The following is a 7,206-nucleotide window of genomic DNA, read 5'->3' as shown; positions in this document are numbered from 1 at the left end:
AGTGAATCAGAGCGTCCTTCCAATGGCCAAAGTTGCGGGTTTGATCCCCAGTCAGGGCACACATAAGAACCAACCAATGAATGAATGAATGATGCATAAATGAATGGAACAACAAATCTCTCTCTCTCTCTCTCTCTCATCCTCTCTCTAAAAATCAATAAATAAGGAAAGTGAATCAGTCGTGTGCAAATAAGACACAAACACATGCCTACAGTGGCCCCAGCAGAGAGCGGCGGTTGAGACTATTGCCCGAGTGCTGGTCAGGGTCCCCTGTCAGGTCCTCCCACCTCTCCTTCAGGCCTGCCACTGCCCTCCTGACCTCTGGCTTCCTCCTGCCCCGGCCCCTTGGCACTGCCAGCTGCCGGTAGAGAAACCAGTTCTGTTTCTGCCCTGGATAAGGATCGCTGGGCTGGGCTCTTCCCAGGCAGTGGCAGAAACCTGGCAGGCCCACACCACCCCGCCCCTACCCAGGGCTGCCAGGATTCCCACTCGAGGCCCACCGAGGCCTTGCTCCTTCCTCACGTCTCTCCCCTGCCCAGCACCACCTTCCTCTGGGCCCTGGCACACCCCTAGCTGTTGACCCTTGGTCTCCCTCCCCTGCCTCCGGGAGGGCTTTGTATCTTACAGAGGGACCCTGAGGAGCCCCAGTCCCCAGGAAGTCTCCATGCCCCTTCCTCTCTTCCAGTGACACTTGGAGCCTCCAGAGTCCCTTGCCCAGCCCATTCCCACCGGAGGATCAGTTCTCAGAGGCAGTGTCTGTCCCTTGGCTTTCCCCTGGGTGTCCATCCCCACCTCCATTTGTTTCCCATTGGTCTGCATGGCCTGCACCCCCTCAGCCCCCCGCCTCCCGGCTCTCTCGGCAGCAGTGGCTCCCACAGCAAGGTCAGCCCCCTGCACAGTCACTGGCACTGAAGGGGGAGGGGGAGACAGGGTTGCCCCCACTTAACCCCAGTCTATAGACTCCTCTGGAACCATCATTCATTTCCCAGGACATTCTGGTCCCTTTCTCATCCCCTGGAGCTGCAGCCACCGACCCCTCCAACTAGAAGGGACTTTAAAGGGCCAGCTCCTCCATTCTTCTGCCTCCTCATGGCTGCCTGACCTCTGCCTCTGCCCAGTGCCCCAGAAACCTCAGACTGCTCCTTCTTCCTGTCCCGGCCTGCCATAGGGTTGGCCAGGCTCTCCCAACCCCTTGCAGGGCTGGCCAGGGCTCCAGCCACTTGCAGGGAGCAGCGAAGGTTCAAAAGCAGAAAGGAGGGCAACCCTGGCAGCCATCAGGGGAGATCTGGGGGTGCCCAGAGGAGATTGGACTCAGGCCTCAGCTCCTACTTCCTGCCCTTGGAGTGAGCAGGTGTGACAAGCCAGGCTGGGCTTCAAGCAGGTGACTGAGGCTGGAGCAGCCTGACACTTCACAGTCCTCAGCAACTAGCCTCCCTTCTGGCCATCCCAGGTGGGATCTTAGAAGCTGGGAATCCTGGGACCAGAGAACAGAGTCCCCAAAGACAGGGCCCTCAGGGATCACCCCTCTCCTTCGGTCCAGACGAAACTGAGGCTCAGAAAAGGGTGTGGCTTTCCTGGGGGGTCACTGAGGAGGCAGGGACAGAGAACTCACGGGTAACATGAAGGGGCTGCCTGAGGTCACCACAAACTGGCAGGTCACATGGCTGTCAGCTGGACCCCTCCAACCCCCGGTCTCTCTAGTGAGGGGAGCAGGTGTTAGCGTGGAGAGAAATGTTAGTTCTCCCACAGTCTAGCTTCCATCTCTCAGCCTGGAGTGGGCCCAGCCTGGGCCCCTCTGGCCCTCTCTCTTTATGAGGCCAGAACAGGTGTGGGCCCTTCAGGTTCAGGGATTAGGGGCTAAGGTTTCAGCAGGGGCCTGAAGGCATGGGATCCTGCACCCAGCCCGGGAGGAACACTGAGGGAGATTCTTTGCAGGGGGGTGGGGAACCTTATTTCTGCCAAGGGCCATTTGGATATTTATAACATCATTCTTGTGCTATACAAAATTATCCACTTAAAAATTAGCCTGCTATATTTGGTCAAACATTTAATTAACTCACCCCTAATGCCTCGGCAGGGCCAGACCAAATGATTTTGCAGACCTGATATGGGGACCTGCAGGCCAGACATTCCCCACCCCTGCTAGAGCCTTAACCTAACCCCTAACCCACTTCAGCCTACACAGGTATGAGCCCGAGTGTAAGGAGAACCAGGGCCAGGTCATTGCTTACTTGGCCACACTGGGCACAGGTGCCATCACTGCTTTCGGGGGTGCCTATAAAGTCAGGACCCGGCCCTGGGCAGAAGGGCAGCTTTTATTCCCTTGACTAACATTAACAGAGCATCGATTATGTGCCAAACACTGTGGTGAGCGGGGCCAGTGCAGTCCCCGACACAAGAGCTCCCATCTGTTCTTCCATCCAATGAGGAAATAGTCACAGAGCTCCCATTATGTGCCAGGCATGTCGCCCCACACCTCTCCTCCGTTCCAGAGCCAGGGCAGGACCTGCACAGCAAGCTCTGTGGGACAAGGTGTCCATGAGGGCCCTCTCTTACCATCCCCAGTCTCTGGCATCAGGCTGCCCAACCTCAGCTCCAGCCCCTTTCCTCATAGCTGTGTACAGAGGCTAAATCTTTCAGCGAAACTTTCCTGTAATTGTCCTGTCATCAAAGCTGGACCCAGAAGCCAGCCAAGGGACCGCAGAAACACAGACAGGAGAGTGAGGTCACCCCGTCTGGCAGCCTGTCTCAGGGCAAGAACATGTGCTACAACCCAGCCGAGTGCCAGGACTTACCAGAGAAGGAGGGAACCCACCCTCCCATGACCTTCCCATGGTCCCCGTTCCTCCAGGGAAGTCCTTGCTGAGGGCTAACTTCATTGCCTCCTGCTGCAGCTTTAGCTCCGCAGGAGGACCGAACCCGGAAGAAAGGCTCCTTTCCTCCAGTGGCTTCAGCGACCAGGAAGGGGAGGAGGGAGTTGCACCAGGTGGGGCATTTTCTCCGGCTCTGTCACCTTTCTTTTCTTTTCCTTTTCTCCGCCCCTCATTCTCTCCCTTCCCTCCTCTCTCCTCAGTTGCCTGGCTGGAAGCCAGCATTGTTCCTGCCTGGCTCCAGCTCACTCCTCCTTCCCTCCTTGTCCCCTCTCCCCAGGCAGCCCACCAGCAGGCCCAGGCCCTGGTGCACTAGCCCCAGGCAGGAGGCGGGGGGGAGTGTGTGTGTGGGATCACTGTGGTCCCACCCTCCGCTTCCGAATCACTCTGCTCTTCTAGTCCCCGCTGATGGCCTCCACCCCAACATAGAAAGCTGGGAGCTTGGGTTACTCAGAGCCTCCGGTTATTTTTAATGCCACCAGCTCAGAAGATAAATTTACCTCCCCTTCCCCCCAGCTGTCCTGGGTACCCCCCTCCCCCCTCCCCCTTCCCCCACACAGATTCCCTTCTTCTTCCCATCTCCTCAGACTTTCCTTGTCTCTAATCCTCCTCACATTCCCTCCTAGTGAGTCCCCCTGGACACTGGACTCCCAGCAGGAAAACAGCTTGACCCCCAAATCCCATAGATGAGGCGGAGGTGTCCTGGTGTCCTGGCTCCACCTAGTGCCTCCTTGAGACATCACATCCATCAAGAGGCTCTGGTGGGCACTTCCCCTTCGATGGCCCAGGCTGGGGCCGATTGGTCTGCCTGCTTGGCCCCAGCCTGGGTCCTGGGTCCCCTGTTACTTGGGCAGGGAGGGGCTGGTGGTAGAGAGCACACCGCCTCTTCCTCTCCCTTATCCCACTCCACTTCTCTTTGATCCCACAACGCAAGCAAGTTCTTTCTGGAATTCATTCCCAGGCCTCTTGTTTTGGCCCAAAGAACCCTCTGGCAATAATTCAGGGCAGAAACTGCAGCTCTCCAGGGAGGACAGAAGAGGGACAGACCCTGGGGTCAAGATGTGTTGTTCATTCCTAAATTGTTGGAGTCCCCAGGATTGAAGAAGCCACCAAGATCCACTAGGACAGCTCCAAAAATGTATCAGCCTGGAGTGGGCAGCCGGCCTGGGCTCCAGTAACAGAGCCTTCCCTCCATCTGGTGGCAACCTGCTCAGGACAGAGACAAGCCTTGCAACCGTCTCCTTTGGGCTGGCATCTGGGCCCCATCCTTTCCACCCACCACCCTGGTTCCGGTTCCTGGATCCACGTAAGAAAAGTCTGGGTCCTTTTACCCTAGAACTCTTCAGACACTTAAGATGCCCAACCCTATGTATTTATTTTCTAATACTTCACGTCCTTTATCAATAAAGAATTATATTACACCCAGTGGTGTGCCACTCCATCCCCCTTGCATCCCCTCCTCCTCCCCAGACAGAATCGCTGTGCTCTCTGATTTTTATCATCATTTTGCCTTTCAGCAACATGTTTACTGCATATGCACGTGTCTCCAAAAAACACGTTGTTTTGCAGGGTTTTGAATGTTTGAGAAACGCATCTGCCGTGCATACTTCCTGCAGCTGCTTTCCTTCTCAACACTATGGCCTCAAGCCTCCTCTGATGTGCTTCCAGTTATGCGGAATGAACACACTTCGGATTGTGAAAAGTCTAAAAACCGGATAGTTCTTGGTCAGGGCACATGCCTGGGTTGCAGGCTCAATCCCCAGGAGGGGGCGTGCAGGAGGCAGCCGATCAATGATTCTCTCTCATCATTGATGTTTCTATCTCTCTCCCCATCCCTTCTTCTCTGAAATCAATAAAAATATATTTTAAAATTTTTTAAAAAGAAAATCTGCTTAAAAAAACACACACACACCAAACAAACATTATAACAGTCAGGACTGAGGACAGAACCCAGCGAGACAGCCCAGAGCCCTCCTCGGCTTGCTCACGGATATCTCTGGGGACAACTACTGAACTTTGTATCCACCCCTGTAGCGTCACATGGCCCATGTGTCCTGGGCCCAGAGACACAGGAAGTGCAGCCAAAGGCCTCACAAAAACCCCGTAATCCAGTGCAAGCCCCGGGGGAGGAGAGGAGGACACTGGCCTAGGAGTGCCTGGGGAGTGCCTGCTGGCCCCCATGCAGGGCCTCATTTTTCTCAGTTTTCCGCTTCAGATACTGGTGATCTGCTTAGAACCCGCTGAGCATTGATGAAGCTCTGTCAGGCTGTGTTTGCTAGAACCCACCTTCTCCTGCCTTAGGAAAAGCAACACCAGACTCTTCTCCAGCATTCTAGATCATCTCTGCTTCCCATGAGCCCCAAAACTCACCCAGAGCGGTTCATGGGAGGGCAGTTTGCTCCAGCTAAATGGCTTGGTAGAAAGACGTCCCCACGCCTGGTCTTGTTTGATACTCAAGAAAAACTTATGGGGATGGGTGTTAACCTCCTTTACCAACAGGTAAACTGAGGATCACCTACAGAAGTTATGTGACTTTCCTTAGGTCAGTGGTCGGCAAACTCATTAGTCAACAGAGCCAAATATCAACAGTACAACGATTGAAATTTCTTTTGCGAGCCAAATTTTTTAAACTTAAACTATATAGGTAGGTACATTGTTATTAACTTAATTAGGGTACTCCTAAGGCTTAGGAAGAGCCACACTCAAGGGGCCAAAGAGCCACATGTGGCTCGCCAGCCGCAGTTTGCCGACCACAGCCCTAGGTCATTCAACTAGAAAGTTCAAAGGTCAGACCCAATGCTCTTTGCATGAGACACAGTGCCAAATGTCTCCCCTCCGCATCAGAGGGCGTGGCCAGGAGAGACATTCACCTCCTTATGCCACCCCACCTCTCCAGGGGACCTCCCTAAGGATTCCAGGGACCCCAAGTATTCAGCATCTCTCTCCCCAGAGGGAGGAAGTGAAAGAGGAGGGAGAGACCCAGTCAGCTCTCCTGGACACTACTTTTGGGGAGCCCCCAGCCCAAACCAACCAGCAGGATCTGTGAGGTGATGTGAAGAAGGAGAGGCCTCCGCCTCCCGTCTACACCAGCCTTCAGTCGCTCCCCGCACTCCACACCCGTGGGCCCCCCAGTTCCTGTGCCATATACTGGTAGTGAATTCCAATCCCAGCCTGCCTGGGGCTGGGAGGGAACGGGTAGGCATGGCCTCCAGGTCTTTGGTTTGCTGTAACTTAGGAAACTCTCTTCATTTTCTGTGCTCCCTCGACTCTACAGACACCTTGGGAGCTAATAAGCTATATGTCCACTTCCATCACCAGACTATGAGCACCCATCACTGGTTGTTGTTTTTTTTTGTTTAAATATATTTTATTGATTTTTTACAGAGAGGAAGGGAGAGGGATAGAGAGCCAGAAACATCGATGAGAGAGAAACATCCACCAGCTGCCTCCTGATGTAAGTAAAATTGTCAGAGCAAGCTTTGGCACATCACAAAGGCTCAATCAATCTGGGCTGGTTGTGATCAAGGGAAGAACCGCTGCTTCTTTCTGCTTCCTCTTCTTGGCTAGGCCTGTAGGCCACCAGGGGGCGTCCTCTGCCCAAAAGTCCCTGCCACCTAGGCCAGGACGTGGGGCCCTTCCCTGAGACTGGGGGGAGGCCTCGGACTAAGCGGGGTGGGTACGTGAACCTCGGGTTTTGTGGAGGAGCAAGAGGAAGCATGGAGGTGAGTAATGGGGAAAGTACCCTTTCATCTGACCTTTCCATTCTCGGATGGACACAGAGGCGATAGGGGGTGTGTACATTTGCAGTCTCCCAATACAACGCATCTGTTCTTTTTTCCCAGGCAGTGTCTCTCTTACCTCTCTTTGCAATTCTGCCTTCTTCTAGTATTTTGGGGTGGGGTGGTGGGGTGAGGCATTTGCAATTACAAAAAAAAGAAAAGAAAAGAAAAAGAAAAAAACAACCATGGGCTTTCCATCATTGCTCCCATTTTATGGACGAAGAAACGGAGTCTTAGAGGAACTCGGGAAGTGACACCTTTCTCGGGTGTGCTGAGTAACTGAGACTGGAATCCTCTCTGGGCCCCGAATGCCCTGGCACCCCCTGGACGGCCAGTTCTGTGCATAATCGACTTTCATCAGGGTTATGACCCTTCCTCACTGCCTCCTCCCTCAGAAAGCCACACCCTGGGATCAGATTCTCCACGCATGGCTTTTCCTTTAAAAAAAAGTTCCACTTTGCATCTGGCACAGCAGGCCGCAGGGACGGACAGGGGATGCCCGGCTCCTCCAAGCTGAAGGGGTTAAGGCCCAGGCCCCGCCCCCGCCCCCGCCCCGG

Source organism: Myotis brandtii, unplaced genomic scaffold (genome assembly GCF_000412655.1).
Source record: "Myotis brandtii unplaced genomic scaffold, ASM41265v1 scaffold250, whole genome shotgun sequence".
NCBI lineage: Eukaryota > Metazoa > Chordata > Mammalia > Chiroptera > Vespertilionidae > Myotis > Myotis brandtii.
This window is presented reverse-complemented; position numbering follows the sequence as displayed.